This window comes from Scyliorhinus torazame, chromosome 3 (genome assembly GCF_047496885.1).
Source record: "Scyliorhinus torazame isolate Kashiwa2021f chromosome 3, sScyTor2.1, whole genome shotgun sequence".
In the NCBI taxonomy this organism is placed as follows: domain Eukaryota; kingdom Metazoa; phylum Chordata; class Chondrichthyes; order Carcharhiniformes; family Scyliorhinidae; genus Scyliorhinus; species Scyliorhinus torazame.
In genome coordinates, this window is record NC_092709.1 from 129316916 (window position 1) to 129339112 (window position 22197).

Below are 22197 nucleotides of genomic sequence, written 5' to 3' on the forward strand. Positions count from 1 at the left end.
AAAAAAGAAAACCTTGCAGCTACAACTGTCAACTTAATCCAGAAATGATTGACCATCTCTTTAATGAGAAACTACGAAGAATTACATTTGAGTAACGATGCATTTGATGAAAATGATGCAAAATTATTCAACGGTGACATCCAACTGTATGATGTGGAGATGCCGGCGTTGGACTGGGGTGAGCACAGTAAGAAGTCTTACAACTCCAGGTTAAAGTCCAACAGGTTTGTTTCGAATCACTAGCTTTCGGAGCGCTGCTCCTTCATCAGGTGAATCCTCATGATTGTAAGACTTCTTACTGCATCCAACTGTATAACCACTAAATAAATGCAAAACCTGCCATATCTAATTTAATTAAAATGCACCATATTTCCCTTAATTCATTACTACATTAGTGTATTTGGTTTGTGTGTAACTGCGAAAATACTTAGTTTATCTTGAATCCCTGTCTGAAACTCGATGGCACACAGGTGAGATATTTGTATGTAAACTCTTGCTCCTTACTTCTCAAATCCTGGGTAGATTTTGCTGCAATTACACCACTGTGATTGTCCCCTCAATATACTCAGGGTTTGATTTAATGGTTGCGTTGCACATAAGCGAGGGCATGACGGAGCCATTAGATCACGGGAGGGGTCAAAATCGAGAACCATGCCGGGCACTGACCTGTTTGTGATTAAACCGGCCCACCCAGTTGGCAAAATCAGGATCTCGCTGTAGCATAGGAAGAAACCAATAATCACCCTCGGGGTATCAGAGCAACCCATCTGACCTCGATCGCATCCAATAGTCTGCCCAGGTCAGCATCACTGAATTGTGGAGCTGGTCTTCTCAGAAGCATGGCTGTGAGCTGAATGGGGTTGGTGGTTTAAGTGCTACTCGCCCTTGTTAGCAGGGGACTGGCGAGCGCGGTCCTGATGAATCAGCTGGCGGGACCATCATTGGCCACGTGAAGCCTGGGGGGCTTTGTTAAGTGAACAGATTAATGTTTTATAGCGGTGACGACCTCGCTGGTCCGAGCGTCGGGAAGCTCGGGGCTGTTTCCGCTCACTACCACACTTGGAAACATTTTGGTTAAATTGCGCCATCAAATGTTATTTCTCCTTTTGTGGTTCCTTTCACACAGGAACGAAGTGAAAACGTAATAACCAATGAACCGATTCTCAATAAGAACATAATGTAAGCAAATGACTGAAATTCATCCCTCTGCTATCCTAACTTTCCCATTTTAATATCTACATGGCATTTTAAATGCCCCTAATGCTTTTGGTGTCTTATCAACCTGACTGGGAACTTCTCCAAACATTACTAATTCTTTGAGTAAACAATTTGCTCTACATATCTGTTTTAAATTTAGTCTTCACTATTTAAATTTATGCCTCTGATGCTCCTTCCTGACCTACTTTGAAGTATAGGTACTTGTGAGTTCTTACAAACTAAGATTGTGTGAGGGCATGGTATGGGTAAGCAGTAAATCAGGAACAGGTTGATGGTAAACACTTTGTAGCATGCAGTTCTGAGTCATCGAGTGGGTATCTATTACTATGCAGTATTCTTACCCTGAGAGTTTCCTTCTAATACGCCATTTATTTCCCCCACCTGTCCCTGCGATCAGCAGATGCTATTATACAGCATTTAGCCTAGCTGTCTTCTCCTGCATGCTTACATTCTAATCCATCAGATTGGTGGGGAGGGACCACTACACAACGTGTTCACAGATTTTATTTAATGCCCCTTACAGCTTTTGAAAATGTTGACAAATATATAAGCGGCTAATAAAAGCTCCAAGAATCTTTGATCCCTTATATGGCCATCTATCTTAATGCATCCAAGTCCCTTTAAATTTTCTGAAAGGGAAATATTTTACTCCCACACTCAACGTTTCCTGCAGCAAGGTCATTTTTTTGTGTTCAATTTATTTACATCCTTCGGTTCTTATAAACTGAAGCAAGGACAGATCTCCTGGCACACTGCAGGCCATGTACTTAAATCTGTTGCAACCCCTCTATGTCTTTGATGAGACATTCACATAGCTGCCTTTTGTAGGCCATGGAGCTTGAACATCTGTGCACTTTCCTCACAGTCCATTCTCTTTGTGCACAAAGTTGATCACTTTCCTGCATTCTTTCCAGTGAGTGTATACTTTTTAAACCTATTGGTCGGATTTTTATCTTTGAAGTGGATATCATGAATTGGGGTCGGGAGTTTACCTTTCACTGCAAGCTAGCCTGACTTGACAGTATCTTATCGGCTGTATTTTCATTCTGAGGTGGTGGGAACGGGATGGAGCCTGTGCCACCGCCTCCCAAGGTGGCAACAGAAAATGGTGGATGGCATGGTCAGCAGGTTAGAAGGCTCGCCACCATTTACTTGGACAGTTGCCCAGTTGTATTCATAGTTGTTCAGCCCTCTCGCCCTCATCCACCCACATCCCCTCTCGATGTCACATCATATCTCCCATATCCTGATCATGCCTCGTCATATCTCATCCCATCTAGCCCCGTTATGTCTCCTATATATCAAGCTCCTCATATCACACATGTCCCTCACGCATGAGGGAGAAATTTCCCTCATTTCTCCCATGCTCCTACCATTTCACCTCATACCTCCCATGGCCCCCTCATATCTCCCAGCTACCCAAAGAGCTAAATGTAGTAGTCAGTCTTGAAGCTCAGTGATGTGTTCATAATGAGGCCATCAATTCAGCCTACTTCTACTGATACAGTTGCCAGATGTCCTTATTATGAATGTTTTGTTGAGCTCCAAGAAGGACTAATGCATTCAGCTTTTTTGATTGGCAGTTTTATTAGCTTGCAATAATTTTGGGCTGGATTTTTCGGCCACGTCCACGGCAAGGTAGCCTCAGATGGGACAGGGACCATGTAAAGGTCCATTGACCTTGGTTGGGAATTTCTGGTCACGGGCGGGCGCAGCTGAAAAATCCCGCCTGCTATCTTTCTTTGAAGTGTTATTATATTGCATGTTTGTTTATTTGAAGATTAAGTGGTGTTAAGAAGATTAAAAGTTTCTTCAAATCGGACTTTCACTGCCTATGTTTAGTTGGCAGACTTACTGGAATGTAAAAGAAGAAATATTTTTCAAAGGGATTCTTTTCAATGCCTGGTTTCTTTTAATTTTATATGCATTTCAAAGATTTGCCAAAGTTATTATGTGGCTCAAGACAGAGGATGTTGGAAAAACTCAGTTTGTCTGGCAGCACCTGTAGTGAGAGAAACAGTTAATGTCGAGTCAGTTTGGCTCTTCATCAGAAGGAAAGAGAGGGAAAACGCGTTGGATATTCAAGTGTAGCTGTGAGAGATAATTCTTTCCTTTAGTTCTGATGAAGAGCCAAACGGACTCTAAACGTTAACTTCTAGAAGATTGTAGTTTAGTCGGGCAGCATGGTCGGCACGGGCTTGGAGGGCCGAAGGGCCTGTTCCTGTGCTGTACATTTCTTTGTTCTTTGTTCTCCCTATAAATGCTCCCTGACCTGCTCAGTTTTTCAAGCATTCTGTGTTCGGATTTCAGATTCCAGCATCCGCAATAATTTGCTTATTTTCTTATATGGCTCATTGATTCTACACCAGTTTATGACTCTGCGGAGAAGCAGAGAAATATGGGTTTTATTTAATGCCTGTTTCCACCCCCCTCCCCCCTCCCCCCCAGCAAGTTTGGAGGCAGGTGGACATTTAATCTGATGTGAAGATGTAGGGTAGGACTCTGCCGTGTTCCTGACTCTACAAGATTTAGGTCCAGGATGGGAAAACTCATGGATGGTCTTCTAATGCAGAATGCTACTTGAAGCCCTGAAGTAGGCAATTAATACCAACTTCGGGTCTCATCCTATTACTGCTGGACAGGGAAGTTGCCAAAATACAGAGTACCCAATTAATTTTTTCCAATTAAGGGGCAATTTAGTGTGGCTAATCCACCTACCCTGCACATCTTTGGGTTGTGGAGGGCGAAACCCACGCAAACACGGGGAGAATGTGCAAACTCCACACGGACAGTGACCCAGAGCCGGGATTGAACTTGGGACCTTGGCGCCGTGAGACATCAGTGCTAACCTCTGCACCAACGTGCTGCCTAGGGAGGAGGAAACCGGAGAGCTAACTAGAGAGCAGGCTAGACCTGCTCGACCTACTAGACCTGGTATTGAACAATGAAATAAGATTAATTTAACATTTGTGCAAGACTAGTATGTTAACCTTAAATAAAAGGGTAATTATGAGGGCATGAAAGCAGACCTAGATAAAGTGAACTAGCAAATGTGCTTAATGGATAGATCAATAGAGTTTCAATGGCAGATATTTCAAGGGATATTTCAGAACACACAAAATAGATACATTCTAAAAAGTAGGAAAAAGTCCAAGTGGGGAACCCGTCATCAGTGGTTGACCAAAAGCGTTTGATAGTATTAAACTTAAAGAAAAACACAGGTCCCTCCGAAGAGAAAAATGGCTGGGGTTTTTGGTGCCGTGGGATCATTTGGTGAGAATACTCAGCGATGGAGCTTATATATAGAACGGTTAGATTATTGTGTTAAAACTAACAAGATAGTAGCAGAGATAAAAGTCGCAACATTCCTGAGCATAATGGGCAGGCGGGAGGAACGTTTAACGTCCGTCGGAGTCTGGTATAGCTGGAAAAGCTAGGCACAAAAACATACAAAGAAATAGTGGAAATTTTGCACGACCACGATTCACCAAAACCTTTAATCATCGCAGAAAGGTTGAGGTTTCATAAGCGCAACCAAGAAGAAGGTGAATCGATTACACAATTTGTAGCTACCCTGAAAAGACTGGCTGAACATTGTGAATTCGGGGATGTGTTAAACGTTATCTTCAGAGATAGATTAGTCTCTGGTTTAAGGAGCAAAGCTACTCAAAAGCAGTTGTTGACTGAAAGCAATCTGACCTTAAAGAAAGCTTTGGAAGTTGATGTATCCATGGAATTAACAGCCAAAGAAGCACAACAGTTGAGCTCAAGCACTAGAATTCACAAGATATATGCTAAAACCAATACGCAAATACAGACTCGCACTTGCCTTTGGTGTGCAAAAACCAGGCACTCAGCAGCAGATTATTGGAGGAAAGACTGCGTGTAAAGAAATTGTGGTAGAAAGAGCTACATTGCAGCACGGTAGCATTGTGGATAGCACAATTGCTTCACAGCTCCAGGGTCCCAGGTTCGATTCCTGACTTGGGTCACTGTCTGTGCGGAGTCTGCACATCCTCCCCGTGTGTGCGGGGGTTTCCTCCGGGTGCTCCGGTTTCCTCCCACAGTCCAAAGATGTGCAGATTAGGTGGATTAGCCATACTAAATTGCCCATAGTGTCCAAAATTGCCCTTAGTGTTGGGTGGGGTTACTGGGTTATGGGGATAGGGTGGAAGTGTGGACCTTGGGTAAGGTGCTCTTTCCAAGAGCTGGTGCAGACTCGATGGGCCGAATGGCCTCCTTCTGCACTGTAAATTCTATGATTGCATACACTTGTTGGAACAAGCTTCAGGCAAAACCTGCAGGAAACAAGAGCGGAATTAAACAAATGGCAAGTTGAATCAAGGAAAAAGTGTCCACAAAAAGGACAAACTCGATTCACAGTCCGAATACACCATCATTAAATGGACATTGGGGCAGCCATCTTGCTTGTGCTAGAGACTGTATATCAAGAAAAGCTCTGACATATTGCTCTGCAAAGATAGTGTTAAAAGCCCACATTGGAGAAGTGGGGCCGTATTGATGGAACAGTGCAATTAAATGGACAGACTGCAGATTTGTCCTTGTACATAATCAAAGGAAAGTATTGCCACTATATAACTTGCTGGGAAAGATCAGATTAAATTGGCCGAGGAAAATCTAATGACAGGTTCTGAATCAGGCCTACCCAAAAAGTCTTGGTGAGCTGCGAAGAATGAAGGATAATTCAGTAAAGCTGGAGATCAATAAAGAAAGTCAGGCAAGATGCTTAAAGGCTAGGTCAGTGCCGTACGCAATCAGACCCAAGGTAGAGGCAGCATTAGAATGGTTGGTTACATCGGGACTCCTTGAACCCGTTAATGTAAGTGATTGGGCTATACCGACCAGATCCCTGATGAAAAAAGACGGATTTGTCCGCATTTGTGGTGATTTTAAAGTCACTATTAATCCTGTCCTGTGTACAGAGCAATACACTCGATCCCTGATTAATGACCTATTCGCTGGGTTGGTTGGAGGCCAACACTTCAGTAAAATCGACCTCAGTCAATCATATCTTCAAATGAGCGTGCATCTGGATTCACAACAGTTCTTAACAAATGTGACACACAAAGGGTTATTTCGATAAAAATTATTACCATCTGGCATGATTTCCACCCCAATGCTGTTCCAACGAGCCATGGACCAAATCTTAAATGGGTTAGATGGAGTCCATTGTTACCTGGATGACATTTTGGTTACTGGGTGGAATGAAAAACATCTCTGCAACATAGATGCCACACTCCTGGCATTAGAGGATCATGGAGTAAGAGTCCTCAAAGACAAATGTGAATTTCTTTGATCTTCAATTGAATATCTGGGTCATATCATCGAAGCCAAGGAACTGCAGAAGTCTCCTTCAATAGTCAAAACCATTACCGAAGCACCCACACATTAAAATCTCAACCAACTTTGATCTTTCTTAAGCTTACTAATATACTGTGGAAGGTTTGTCCCTAATCTGGCTACTATCCTAAACCCCTTGCACAAGCTACCATTTCAAAATAAAAAGTGGAAATGGAGGGGATCAATGTGAGAGAGCATTCATGCAAACCAAAGGTGTGCTACTCAAGTCAGAGGTCATGACACATTTTGATCCAAATTTACCCCTGTAACTGGCATGTGGCATATTACCTTATGGGGTTGGTGTGGTGGTTTTTCAAATAATGCCCAGAGGTGAAGATAAGCAGATCGCCTTCACATCGAGGACTTTGATTAAAGCCAAAAGCAATAATGTGCAGATAAAGAAAGAAGCAATCAGGCAGAGTCAACATGGTTTTGTGAAAGTGAAATTAAGCTTATTCAATTTATTGGAGTTCTTTGGAGGAGTCACATAAGCTGTGAATTAAGGGGAACCAATGATGTACTGTACTTAGATTTCCAAAAGGCATTTGATAAGTTGCCACATCATAAGTTTCTGCAAAACATAAAAGCTCATGGTGTAGGGGGTACGATATTGGCATGAATTCAGATGGTTAGCAGTTTCAAATTCCTAGGGGTGCACATCTCCAAAACTCTGTCCTGGTCCACCCTCGTCGACGCTACCACCAAGAAAGCACAACAGCGCCTATACTTCCTCAGGAAACTAAGGAAATTTGGCATGTCCACATTAATCCTGACCAACCTTTACAGATGCACCATAGAAAGCATCCTATCTGGCTGCATCACAGCCTGGTATGGCAACTGCTCGGCCCAGGACCACAAGAAACTTCAGAGAGTCGTGAACACCGCCCAGTCGATCACACAAACCTGCCTCCCATCCATTGACTCCATCTACACCTTCCCCTGGCTGGGGAAAGCAGGCAGCATAAGCAAAGACCCTTCCCACCCGGCTTACTCATTCTTCCAACTTCTTCCATCAGGCAGGAGATACAGAAGTCTGAGAACACGCAAGATCAGACTCAAAAACAGCTTCTTTCCCACTGTTACCAGACTCCTAATTGGCCCTCTTATGTACTGACCTCATTAACATTACACCCTATATGTTTCATCCGATGCCGGTGCTTATGTAGTTACATTGTATACCTTGTGTTGCCCTATTATGTATTTTCTTCGATTCCCTTTTCTTCCCATGTGCTTAATGATCTGTTGAGCTGCTCGCAGAAAAATACTTTTCACTGTACACGTAACAATAAACAAATCCAATCCAATCAAGATTGGCTAGCTAACAGGAAATAGAGAGTTGGCATAAATGGGTCTTTTTCTGGTTGGCAGGATGTGATAAGTGTCTCAACTTTTTACAATTTATATTAATGACTTGGATGAAGGGACTGAAGGTATGGTTGCTAAATTTGCTGACACCAAGATTGATAGGAAAATGTATTGTGAAGAGGACTTTCGGAGGCTACAAAGGGACATAGATAGGCAAAGTAAGTGGGCAAAAATTAGGCAAATGCAGCGCAATGTAAGTAAATGTGAAATTGTCCATTTCAGCAGGAAGAATAAAAAAGAAACTAGTTATCTAAATGGTGAGAGATGGTAATGCTCTGAGGTGCAGAGGGATCTGAGTGTCATACTGCATGAATCACAAAAGGCTAGTATACAGACACAGCAAATAATTAGGAAAGCTAATAGAATGTTTTTATGTATTTTGAGGGGAATTGATTACAGAAGAAGGGAGGTTATGCTTCAGTTGTACTGGGCACTGATGAGCCCACATCTGGAGTATTTGGACTAATACCAGAAATGGGCGTGTTGTCTTATGAGGAAAGGTTGGAGTGATTAGGTTTGATCCACTAAAGCTTAGAAGTGTAAAAGGCAACTTGGTTGAAATATTTAAGCTCCTGAGGGATCTTGAAAGGATGGACGTGGAGAGAATATTTTCTCTTGTTGGAAATTCTAGAACTAGGGGTTCTAGAACTGCTTAAAAATAAGACATCACTCATTTAAGATGAGATTTGTTTTCTTTCAGAGAGTCATGAGTCTCTGGAACTCTCTTCCTTAAAGATTAGTGGAAGCAGAGTCTTTGATTATTTTTAAGGCAGAGCTAGATAGATTTTGATTAAAACGGGGATGAAAGGTTATCGGGGGTAGGCAGGAATGTGGGGTTGAGGTTACAATCAGATCAGCCATTATCTTATTAAATGGTGGAAGAGGCTTGACGGGCCGATGCTCCTAATTCATCTGTATGTATGTAAAACCCTACCCATTGTATGATGACCTATACTGATCACAGTATAGCATATTTACAATATATGTGATATTTTCCTAAGTCTATAATTCGCCACACTGACCACAGTGAATACACAAACAAAGAGTATTTTGGATTGTGTGCCTGTAAAGAAACTCATCCAATTTCATCGATTCAATTAATGGAGGAAAATTAGGTGGCTTCCTTTATGGGAGTGATCACGAACCCTTCCAGTTTTCTAATACATTCTAGAATTTCAGGCAATTCAGTGTGCCGAGTAATAGCTTTTCCGTATGAACTCAATATTGAACGTAATAGATCTACAATTCACTTGTCATTTTCCAACTCTGAAAAATTAATCCCATTTCTGTATACCTATGATACATTTTTCACCACTCTATATTGCTTAATATTTTGTGATTTTAGACTTGATCTTTTTCATTGTGCCTTTCATGTCGGCTATTCTCCCTATATGCAATCACATTTAACAAGCATACAATTGGTTGGAGTATCCAAGTCATTTATGCATTAGAAACAACAGGGATTGCAGTTAAATCCCATGGTACATCATTCAAAGCAACCCATTCCCAAAACCTGACACTACATCTCTCATTTCCCTGTTTCTTCCCATTTATTTCTACACGCTGTATTCTTCTGCTTGGACTGATGAAGTGACGTTTCCCCTGGGAGGAGGAGGATTGAAAGGAAAATATATCCCTCCTATTGGCATTATCTCTGAGAGAGTAGGGTTCTGGAAACCGATTATCTGGCCATTAATCCTCAGTCCAGAGAATGGGTTATTAAAGGGAAGGAACCCAAGAAGAAAAAAAGGAGATATTAGAATCAGAAGTCAATAAAGTAGAAAATAGAACATTCTGCAATATATACTGTGAATAATATATACTTTCATACTATGGGGAAAGTAAACAATGGATTAACTGCACTTAAGAGTGTGGCATAAGAGTAAACAAACATGTGAACTTTTAAAGTTGGGAAGCCTAGTGTTCGGCAAACCACCCGCCAAAGAAGTGACAATATGTTGTTTCAAAGTCCTCCTGCCCCATGGGGCCAGATGTCCAGTGGCCATAGTTAATGGTGTGGCTGTCTGCCACCATTACTCAAATGACTACCTCCCCAGAATTTGTGATGGGGTCAGGGTGAGGGCAGCCATGCTAGATGGAAGCCTTGCCCCACAGGAGTAGAGCAAAGATTCCTGACTAGCCTGCTCACTGTGGCAACATGGAGCTGCTGTTGACTCTCAACCTTTGAAATCTACCAAGCCTGGTTACAGGTGATGTTTTGTTCCATCCACATGTCATGCATCCATTTTGTTTGATCATTTCAAAACCCAAATCTGTGTAGAGTCACAGGCCAACTAACTAAAGAGGTCGCATTGTTTCAAACACACAAGTTTTCCATTTTAAATTTATATGTATCACAAATCACTAGTAATTGCACCCAGAAGCCTGCTGCTACCAATGGACTCAAATGGTGGTGCAAGATTCCAGGGCTGGCAGTACGAGATTCAATTTGCACTAAATGAACAAATTTCACATCTGCTGAAACTTAACACTGCCTCTCCTGTGACCTATGGGGTCCCTAATCACGGCAGTCACCCTCCAGACACCAAAGAATCTGCTGGTGCTAAAGCTGCTAATGGTTCCATGCGCACTTTTAAGTTCAGTTTCATTTTTCTTTAATGTTGCGTTTTGGGCCACTGAATAAGTGATGACAGCTGAAAACAGCCACACTCTTGTCCCCACAGTTATGATTTTGCCAGTCATGGTCTGAAAGCTATTTGGGCTGTCTATTAGTAATTAATTACAGCTTGAGTGCTTGCTGATGAATATATCTACTGCTAAGGTTGAGCACAGGTTGGAAATATTGAAAAGTGAGACTGCTACTTTTATGCCTGAAAATACAATGTCAATCACTTTGATTCAAGATTGCTTATTGTTCATTCTTCCATAATCGAAGAAACAGCTGGAACATCTGCCCACACTTTGGAGAGATTGTTGATACTGGGTTGAGAAACAACACAATGGCCATCATCTGACAGCCCCAGACCATGGGCCTGCCATGCTTATGTGCAGATACACAGATGATCAAAATCTAACAGCAATATCCCAGTAGCCCACCTTGTATCAAGTGAGAATTTATGTTAAACATCACCAGTCATGGCTCAATTGTCCAAGTGAGAAGAGTTCAATTCCCACTCCAGTGACGTGAGCTTATAATCGACTGTAGTACTGAGGAAGTGCTGTGCTGTAAGAGGTGCCATTTTTCAGATGAGATTTGAAAGGAGTCCCCAACTGTTTGTCTTCCTTGTCCGGAATCGCAGCATCCAGTGGGATATTCCTACACGGCACAGTAAACAGTGAAGACTATGACAGTGCAATGGCGATCAGGGACACAGCAGTGGAGCTGCACAGCAAAACAAATCAGTGCTCTGGTGGCACTGTTATAGTGTTCACTGTTCACTTCCAATGCTCTGCAAGCATAACAGTGCAGCTCAAAAGTCTCTAACTTGTGTCACAAATTATTTAGTGCAGTGCACTATAAATAAATCAGACTTTTGTACTACATTTGCCAAATCTGTCACCATTGTTGCAGAAATAGCAGCTTCAACCACTTCTTCGGTCTGGTTTTTCAACTTTCTGTAGAGACATCTGTTTCCAATAGTTGATTTGAGAAAAGCATTTTAAAATATATTTAAGAGGGCAGCACGGTGGTGCAGTGGTTAGCACTGCTGCCTTATGGCACCGAGGTCCCAGGTTCAATCCCGGCTCTGGGTCACTGTCCGTGTGGAGTTTGTACATTCTCTCCGTGTTTGCGTAGGTTTCAGCCCCACAATCCAAAGGTGTGCAGGTGGAAAAAAATGAATTGGGTACCCTAAATTTGTTGATAAAAAAATAGATATATTTAAGGAGAAGCTAGACAAGCATGTGAGGGAGAAGGGAATAGATGGTTACAAAAGTAGATTTAGATGAGAAAAGATGGGAGGAGGCTCGAGTGAAGCATAGACATCGGCACGGCCTGGTTGGGTTGAATGGCCTGTTGCTGTGCCATTTTAAAAAATACTTGTTTGCTCATGGGATGTGGGTGCCGCCGAATAGGCCAGCATTTATTGTCCATACTTAATCTTGAGAAGGTGGTGGTGGGCGGTCTTCACAAACCGCTCAGTCAATGTGGTGTAGGAACCCCCACAGTGCTGTTTGAGAGGAAGTTCCAGGATTTTGACCCAGCAACAGTGAAGGAACATAAATATATTTCAGGATGGTGTGTGACTTGGAGGGGAACTTATACATGGTGGTGTTCCCATGAATCTGATGCCCTTGACCTTCTCAGTGGTAGAAGATGCGGGTTTGGAAGAAGCGTTGGGTAAGATGCTGCAGTGCATCTTATAGATAGTACACACTACTGCCACTGTGCATCGAGTGTAGTACTGCGGAGGTGCTGTGCTGTAAGAGGTGCCATCTTTCAGAGGAAATTTGAAATGGGAGTCCCCAATGGCTCGTCTTCCCTGTCCGGAGGGAGCGAATGTTTAAGGTGGTTGATTTGGTGCCAATCATGCGGGCTGCTTTGTGTCACGTTTCAGGAGTGTTGTTGGAGCTGCACTCATTCAGTCAGTGGAGAGTATTGTATTACACTCCTGACTTGTGCCTTGAAGATGGTGCACATACTTTTGGGGGAGGTGTTCAGATTGTGAGCAATCACTGCAGTATTGCATGCCTCCGACTTACTCTTGTGGCCACAGTATTTGTATGGCCGATTCAGTTCAGTTTCTGGTCAATAGTAACCCCCAGAATTTTGATAGTGAGAGTTTCAGCAGTTGCAATACTATTAAATGTCAATGAGAGGTGGCTGGATTCTCTCTGACTGGAGATGGCCATTGCCTGGCACTTGTGCCGCAAACGTAACATGTCACTTATCAACCTAAGCCTCAATGTTTCCAATGTTTTTATTTGTTTAGCGGATGTGGGCGTTGCTGGCTGGGCTAGCGTTTATTATTCATACTAAGTGCCTTGGAACTGAGTGGCTTACTAGACCATTTCAGAGGGCATTTAAGAGTCAACCTGCAAAAGCTGGACAACAGATTGCTAAGGTGCCGCGATTGGTTCTAAACATTGTACAATCAACCCCTCTTCTGACCTAATGAATGGAAGCACGGTCACTAATGAAACAGCTGAAGATGGTTGGACCTAGGACACTACCCTGAAGAGCTCTTGCAACAATATCCGGGGTCTTGGATGTTTGACCTCCAACAACCACAACCATCTTCCTTTATTCTATTCAATCAGTGGAGAGATTTCCCCCTCAATTTCCATTGACTCTAATTTTACGAGGGTTTCTTGATGCCACACTCAGTTAAATGCTGTCTTGGTGCATGTCAAGGGCAGTCACTCTGATCTCACCTCTTGACTTCAGCTCCTTGTGTATGCTTGCATCAAGGCTGTAGTGGGGTCAGGTGCTGAGTGGCCTAAGCAGAACCTAAATTAAGCATCAGTGATCAGGCTTTTGCTGAGAAAATGCCACTTGCTGACACTGTCGACGAAACCTTCCACCACTTTGCTGCTAATGAAGAGTAGATTAATGGGGAAGTAATTGGCCGGGTTGGATATGTCGTGCTTTTTATGGACAGGACATACCTGGGTAATTTTCCATATTGGCGGATGCAATGTTGTAGCTGTACTGGAACAGCTTGGCGAAGGACTTGTATATCCTATGTAACCAACTCTACAATTCTTAAAAAGCAAAATTCCAGCCTGTGCAGTGCATGATATTGTGGGCCTAAGGGCCTGTTCTGTGCTGTATTTTCTATGATTAGCACAGTTGCTTCACAGCGCCAGGATCCCAGGTTCAATTCCCGGCGTGGGTCACTGTCTGTGCGGAGTCTGCACGTTCTCCCAGTGTGTGTGGGTTTCCTCTGGGTGCTCCGGTTTCCTCCCACAGTCCAAAGATGTGCAGGTTAGGTGGATTGGCCTTGATAAATTGCCCTTAAGTGTCCAAAAGGTTAGTTGGGGTTGCTATGTTATGGGGATAGGGTGGAGACGTGGGCTTAAGTGTGGTGCTCTTTGCAAGGGCCGGTGCAGACTCGATGGGCCGAATGGCCTCCTTCTGCACTGTAAATTCTGTGATGACTGTTTAGGAAGCAGCTCAACTGTATTAACGAAAATAAGAATTTAAACTTCATGTTTGAATTCAGTCTTCAAACTTCAAAATTGGACCCGCTGAATCTAAAACAGTTTCCAGATCATGATGGAAGTTGTTCTGCATTAAGGAACATAATGAAACATTGAGGAAATTAAAATTGATGGAAAAATACAACAGATCAGTCAGCATCTTTAAGTGGAAAAAATAAATCAACATTTCACAGATACAGTATAGCTCTTTATCAGAACAAACTTGATGAAGTAGTTCTGATAAGGAGCTATATCTAAAATGTTTTATCCTGCCTTTTCTCTTCATAACTCCTGATGTATATTTTCAACATTTTCAATTTTATATCAGTTTATTTATATATATATTATTTCTAAGACTATAGAGTTGTTTCTTGCTTGCATTGGGAAAACTGACACCATTTTAGATTTACATGTCGAGAGTGAACAGGGCTGCAGTAAGATGCCATGCCATCTTTCTCACTGGTTTACACAGCATGACAAGGACAAATCACTAATCATGAGATTGCATAACGTGCTTTCCTCTAACCCAACAGAATACCAATGATCAATGAAAGCATTATCAAGATGAATAATCTACTCTCTCAGTAGAATACGAAGGATAAAACGCATATTCTTGAGATGTTAGAAATCCAAATATTCCTTCCCAAGAATTGTCATCGGCCAGGAGGCAAGTTTTGTACTTTTACCTGATAAATAAATAGTAAAGAAAGAAGACACTTCACATTTGTGTCTACAGCCACAAGCAATTGTTTGCTGAAACCGTAATGGTCAGTTAAAAAAAAACAACTGAATGCAAAATGGGTGGGGTACCATTTTTTCTTAAACTGACTGTCCAGTTCAAATTGCAAACAAAATATTTTGACAATTGTACTAAATAATAAAAGCAACTTAGATCCAAAGCATTAGAAACAAAAATCCACTCCTCGAATGTGTCAGAATGTAATTCCCTACCATAAACCAGAAACAAAAATAATTTATATATCTCCCAAATCAAGCAACTTTCTGAATGGTGTTAACGTATGTGCTAAATCAGTAACCACTGAAGGGAACATAATCAGTCACTCAAGTTATGATCTTCTTGCCTTAAAAGGCAGAGGAAGCTGTCTTTGTGTTTGCATCACCGTTGTTTTAAATGCTGCTGGTCTCACATGACTAGCATTGATCCTCAGCAGGGCATTACTCCAGCCATTTGTTCAAACAGCACATTGAGGGGCACAAAGACATTTTTCTTCTTGCATGAGGACCCCTAATTCTCCTCTCAGCTGGACCTTCTGCTCTTCTATTTAAAAAAATATTAGAAGTGGCTATATTTCTGGTTAAAAGATTGATGGAACAATTGTCAACAGGCATTTTCACTTATTTACCCATGGTGTGAAAAGCATCACAGAATAAGTGCATGGATTTTCATCCAGTGAAAGGAACATATAAATTCCTGTCATACCCTTAGACCCAATTCTGGACAATTAATACGAATACTATTTTACAACATATTTACGGAGCACTGCAAATGATGGACGCCTCTGTGATTTCCTGTATTTCCAAAACTCCGCAAGCAATTTACAAAAGCTTATTTCTGCAGATGTCACACATTAGTAAACCTGTCAGAATTAAAAGCTGCAAAGGAAATGGGAGTCCTAAGGGGTTAAATGTTTTACTGCAATGACTTCCAAGAGGTTGTTTCTTTCAAGAAGAAAAGATAAGCAACATCAGATTTTAAAAAAAAAAATCAAAGACATGCATTCCTCAGATAAAATATAACACAGAGCACACAGAAAAAATTGTCTTAACTTTAGAAAGTCTCCTTAAAATTAATGCATCATTTATCTCTGCTGGAACAAATACATTTGGCAATTCCACCCACTTTGTCATTAAAAATATAATGAAGAACATCTTCTACAACTTCAGTAATATATTGTGTGCACCTTCACGTATCACGTGGTCCATATATTGAAATGGAAAAGTGTGAAGAAATTAATTTTACTTTTTGATCTGTATTTAATTACTGAAAAAAACATGAGAAATATGAACATTAGGCACATTTCAAATATATACCACAGCAAATTCCCTGTATAGTCATCTTTCCAACTCCTCTGCAAAACACAACTTTGACTTCTTTTCCAGAAAACGGAAGATTACAACTATAAATCTCAGCAAATTAATGGGAAAACTTTAATCAGAGAGTCTACATGTTCAAGGTATGACAGCTCTGTATGCCTTCCAAAACCACCCAGGCTTTGAGGCCTGGTTTTCAAAAGAATTCAAGGTTACAAATAGCTTAAGATATATAGATTTTTAAGCTACATTATCCTTTACTCAGCATTAAAACATGTTTAAAACAGGTTATAATGGAGATAGCACAGCAAATGCTCTTTTGAAAAACTTGTCAAGCACTGATTTCCTCAGTAGCACTGAAGATTGACTGAATTCACTTCTTCTGCCATTCTCTCTCCTTCATGGTGGCCGGCAGCTGTGAAAAACAAGGGGCTGGATTCTCCGATTCTGGGACTATGTCCACACGCCGGTGTGGGAACAGTGGCGTTTTACACCAGGAAAACTGGTGCAAAACAGCCACCGATTCCCCATTTTGCTGGGGGCTAGCAGGACTGCAGCATAGATCATCCGGCTCTAGCTGCCGATAAGCCCCGGGGAATTGGCGGGTCCGTGGCCGCGCATGCACATGGCGGCGGCCTGCAGCCAGTTCCCCCCCCCTTTGGCCGGTTAGCGTGCCCTGGACTCCACCCCCCCATCCCCCCCCCCCCCCCCCCCCACCGCCAGAGTGGCCCCAGCCTCGAATAATGCCCCCCGCTGCCCACGGGTCAGCCTTCTCCCGACTGTGGTGGCGCTGGACTGAGTCCGCAGCCAACATGCGAGTTCCCGATGTATGAGACCAAGTGAGACCCACGCCATCGGGAAGTTGGCCGGTTGGGGTGGGGGGGGTGGGGGAGGGGGGGCGGAGCTTTGGGTGGCGGGCCTCAGGCAATGTCCTGAGGCTGTCGATACGTGGCACGGCGTACCCGGGGGCAGAGCACCGTGAAAGCGGCACCGCCCCCGATTCAGTCGTGAACTTGGATCCTCCAGCGTTCACTGAACGGGATTTTGGCACGGTGACCGGAGAATCCAGCCAAGTTCTCAAGTGCTGTAGTGGGGGGGGGGGGGGGGGGGGGGGGGGGGGGGTTGGGGGAAAGAATGAAGGTGGTGCACTGGTGATGCATTCGTAACAGAGAAAATAAATAATGCTTAATATGAAAAGTCTTGGGGCAGGATTTTCCAGCCCTTCCCACTGGAACCCCCCCCCCCACCCCCGCACAATGGCAGTTTTCCCAGCGGGGCAGGAGAGCCATGCAAAATGCCATAGATAACAACAGGACAGAAGTTCCTGTTGGTGGCAACAGCGAGCTTCCTCCATCACTGGAAAACGAAGCCCATGATATTCCCAGTATGGAAAGTGTCAGGCAATAAATTGGGGATGCGTTATGAGCAGCAGTGAGATATGATAATTACTTGTATATATCTGGTCAAATAATTCAGCTACACCACATATGTAAAAGTTAAGGCAAATCATTTTTAGATATGTTTTTATGAAATCTAGACCCGAATGGTATCTCTCCATTTTGGGAGACAATGGACTGTGTGCAGATGAACCAATCTATAAGCTGTTGCAAGTGAATGCGAGTATGGGGTGCCAGTATGGCATCACCAACAAAAAGCAACTCGTGGACTAGGTCATTACACACTTTGGTCTTGGTGTGCAGTCTTGCCAAGTTTAACAGCTTGCCATCAGCACTTTGAGACTCAGGTTATATGCATGATGCCAGGGTCTATAATCTGGTAAAAGCAATGCAAGAAAAGACTTGCTCCACAATACTCAACAAGGAGATGCCTCAGTAATTGTCGCAGTCACTGTAATCTGCTTTGATTTTGTACAAAGTTATGAATTTAGCGTTGAATTCTGAGGGCGCCCCGCTCTCCAAAGAGCTGGACCTGTCAGCGAGATTAGGCCCTGTCCCTCTCAAGTCCAGCAAAACCCCCGATCCTTGTTGAAAGATTTCCTATGTGCCATTGAATGGCAGGTCAGCTTTGCTCCTAGCTCCAGCAGGAATCGACCCAGGTTCTCCGCTGCGGGAACACTTAGCCTGAAAATGGGAGAGTTCTGACAAATAGCTTCAGTTTTCGCAAACTTTAACTGGAGGAAATTTCAGCCCAAACAGAACTGGATATCAGACAAATGGGCTGATAAAACTATAAAAATAGGGGTAAAGAGAGTTGGCAGCGAGGTGGAGCTAGGATTCAGAGTACATGAAGAATCTGATATGATATTGCTGTGGGTAAGCATATAATAATAATAATCTTTATTGTCACAAGTAGGCTTACATTAACACTGCAATGAAGTTACTGTGAAAAGCCCCTAGTCGCCACATTCCGGCACCTGTTCGGGTACAGAGGGAGAATTCAAAATGACCAAACCACCTAATAAGCACGTCTTTCGGGACTTGTGGGAGGAAACTGGAGCAGCCGCAGGAAACCCACGCAGACACGAGGAGAACTTGCAGACTCCGCACAGACAGTGACCCAAGCCAGGAATCAAACGCGAGTCCCTGATGTTGTGAAGCAACAGTGTTAACCACTGTGCTACCGTTCCGCCCTTATATTGATGAGAAAGAACAGGAGGGCCATGGAGAGATCCTTGAGGATTCCAGGAGTTCGCATGTGGAGATGGGAAAGAAAAAACAATTGCAGGACTTACTCAGGCCATGACTGGATATCTAAGAGCAGGATCTGGTCATGTTAGTCCCATTCAGCTGTTAAAAGGACAGACATTAAAAGAGGGTGGCATGATCAACCACGTCAAAGGCTGCAGAGTGAACAAAGAGATGAAGAGGGCTAGTGCACCTCAGATTATGATTAGGGTGATTTTAGTGTTTTTTTTTTACAGGGGAGGAAACTTAATTGAGCAGGTATAAAAATGGTGTTGCAGAAAAGATGAACACAGATTTGAGAGGCGACAACACATTCACTTTGGTCAGGCAAGGAGTTTGGAAATGGGATGGTAGTTTGCAATGACAGGGGGCTCAATAGACTGTGGAGTTTGGAGGAGGGGGCTTGAAAATAGCAACATAGAAAATGGGAGCAGGTGTAGGCCATTTGTTCTCTTGAGCCTTATCTGTCATTCATCTAGATCATAGATGATCTTCCACCTCGATGCTATTCGACTACATCATTCTCATATCCCTTCACATTTTTTAACCAGAAAACTATTGATCTCAGCTTTTGCAAAGGAAGGGCAGTGTGTCCAAGGTGTTGGGACCATTTGAATTACGAGTTAACATGGGGGCCAGGAAGGGAGGTTTGAGGGGTTAACAGTTTAGTGGGAATACGGTACAGAAAGCAGAATGTGAGGCTCAGGAGCAAAGTGAGCTAAGGCAAGGCATGATGAAAGATAGGCCAGAAGCTAAAGTCTGGACTCACAGCTAGAACCATGGGGCAAGTCTGGTTGGTGAACAAGGAGAAGGGAGCGATGTGGCAGTTCATAGCTGTACTAATGGTCCTAATCTTAATAAATCCATGAGCACCTTGCGCTTGTTGGACATGGTGGTGGAAAGGGTGGGGGTTTAAGGATACGTTTGCTGGTGTAGAAAAGTAGCCGGACATTATCTTTGCATTGCAGGATGATCATGTAAACAGGGCACAGTTTTGGCAGAGGACAGTGGAGGCTGATGGCCCTTGATCAATCATTAAACTGATTGTTTGTCACACATGTTCCAAGCTGTGCCATTTAGATTTAACGGATCAAAGATGAAGACTGTACAATGGGGAATTATCAAGGTAAGAAAATTAGTTATTCACTGGAGGAAAATGCATCAAAAGGTGGAAAGTTTTCGGTTGTCTTTTTCAAAATGTGTTCAGCAAGGGTTATTCTATTCAGCAATTTCAATGTCCCGCTCTCAATCACAAACAGCTGTTGGGTTCCACAGGCACACCAGAAATCTCCAGGAATGCCTCAGCAAGAGGACTGGGTATTGGGCTACCTGGGGTCCAGATTAAGATTGGATCCTCAAAAATGAGGGCCACAACTGTATCTTCAGAAATGTTCGAAGGAGTTCACCAGATTGATTCCAGGGATGAAAGGGTTGCATATGAGGAGAGATTAAACAGTTTGGGCTTATGCTCACTGGAGTTCAGAAGGATGAGAGGGGATCTTATCGAAGTATATAAAATAATAAAAGGGACCAAATGTTCCCCCTTGTGAAGAAATCTAGAACAAGAGGTCACAGATATAGGTTGAGCTGGTGGATTTAGAACTGAGATGAGTAGGAACTACTTCTCGCAGAGGGTGGTGAATTTATGGAACTGCTGCCCCATAGTGTGATGGATTCTGAATCATTAAAGGGTTTCAAGAAGGAGATAGATGTATTTCTGATTTTAAAAATGGGTTAAAGGGATATGGGGAACAGGCAGGGAGGTGGATTTGAGACCAGGAAAAGATCCATGATCTGATTAATTGGTGGAACAGACTCGAAGGGCTGAATTGCCTACCTCTGCTCTTAATTCCTATGTTCCAATGTCCCTGTGTTCCAAGGAGCCCACGGGCGCTGCTGCTTTTGATTTCTAGAGTGCAAAGCCAATAATTCACCACAAAACAAGTTTTGACAAGGTTTTTAGTTTTTTGTTTAAATGAGAGCCAACCCAAACGCACATCCAAATTACAAGATGCCTACCCCTCATGGCCTCCCAACCTTATGCAACAAACCTCGGCTTTATCAGTGGCAGACACCAAAGAGAGCAGCATTCTGGCATTCCTGCTCCCATCTTCCCACGTATATTTTTGAGGCTTGTCTTTTCAAAGCCACCAGTTCAATTTTTGTTATAACCTAACAAAATAGCAGCAATAATATATTAAAATTTAACTTCAGTATTAATTACAAAATGCCACATAGCCCCTTAACAGCTGTATCCCAGCCTCTTGGTGTAAGGCACAGTTTTAGCTCAGTTCAGCTGTGTTAGACTCAAATACCCTATGCTTCATGAAGCATGCAACACATGTTTGCAAACTTCTTGTGCCATATGCAGCAGCTAACATAGCAAGGATTACACTAAATATATTAAGTAATTACTGTACTTCAGTGACCACTGATGAATGGCAAAAAGATCAATGCTGCCCGATTTTTCCATCTATCGCAACCTTAATTAGACACTAGGTTAAGTCTGACTAGTTTATAGTATTTCTGTAGATTATTATTAACTGCGGCAGGCTATGGGCAGACACTTCAACAGCCAGGTCTAAGCATAGATCTTTCAGCACTAATTGAATTCAGCAGTGTTAAAATTCCTATTAAATGCAAGATATTTAAATTTGTACACTTTCAAGGAACAGAGATGAGATGTGCTGCAAACAACTCCTTGGAAAATATGTATTTTTGGACTACATTAATATGAATTTAAGCCTGTATAAAAGAGCTTAATTTATAATATTTGAACACAAATCAGCATCTGCAGCAGACAGATGAGAAGTATACTCCATAATTTCATGTAGCCCTCATCATGCATTTAACAAAGCATCTTCAAACATAATTACTGGAGTCGATGAGCCTTTTTAATTAAAAGTGTTGTATTTATACTTAATAACAGACATACAGTAACATTACTCATGGTAAATCAAAGGATGCAGTTTAATTACATCTTTTATATCATTAGGGTCGCTGATTTAAAGTGATTAAACAAGGCAAATTGTGATTTTATTTTGTAAATGTTGGTGATATTTTCAGGCTTGAATTAATTCCATGATAGCAGATATATTGCTACATAAAAGGTAGTTTTCTCCGACTGGTGAAAGAGACAGGACGGATAGGGCAGAGACGGACCGACTGGTGGAAGAGATTCTGCAAGTTGACAGGAGGTACGCGGAGACTCCAGATATAGGGCTTTTAAGGGAACGGCGCAGGCTGCAGGCGGTGTTCGGCTTGTTAACCACAGGGAGGGCAGTGGAACAGCTCAGAATGGCGAGGGGGGGGCGATATACGAGCATGGTGAGAAGGCCAGCAGGATGCTTGCACAACAGCTCAGAAAGAGGGAGGCAGCTCGAGAAATAGGGAAAGTTATTGACGGGGATGGGAACTTAGTTGGTGACTCGGCAGGGGTGAGTAAGGCGTTTTG

The 22197-nt window shown here is 42.7% G+C and overlaps 1 protein-coding gene and 1 long non-coding RNA gene across 5 annotated transcripts in view; one reads left to right on the top strand and one right to left on the bottom strand.

The window, feature by feature from the left end:
- prdm5 (PR domain containing 5) overlaps positions 1 to 22197 on the bottom strand; it is a 581469-nt gene that overhangs the window by 116208 nt on the left and 443064 nt on the right. The window lies entirely within an intron of this gene.
- LOC140408675 (uncharacterized) overlaps positions 1 to 22197 on the top strand; it is a 176979-nt gene that overhangs the window by 3006 nt on the left and 151776 nt on the right. Inside the window, exon 2 of the long non-coding RNA XR_011940170.1 lies at positions 16168 to 16241. This is a non-coding gene — a long non-coding RNA (uncharacterized lncRNA). The remainder of the gene's footprint in view (positions 1 to 16167; positions 16242 to 22197) is intronic.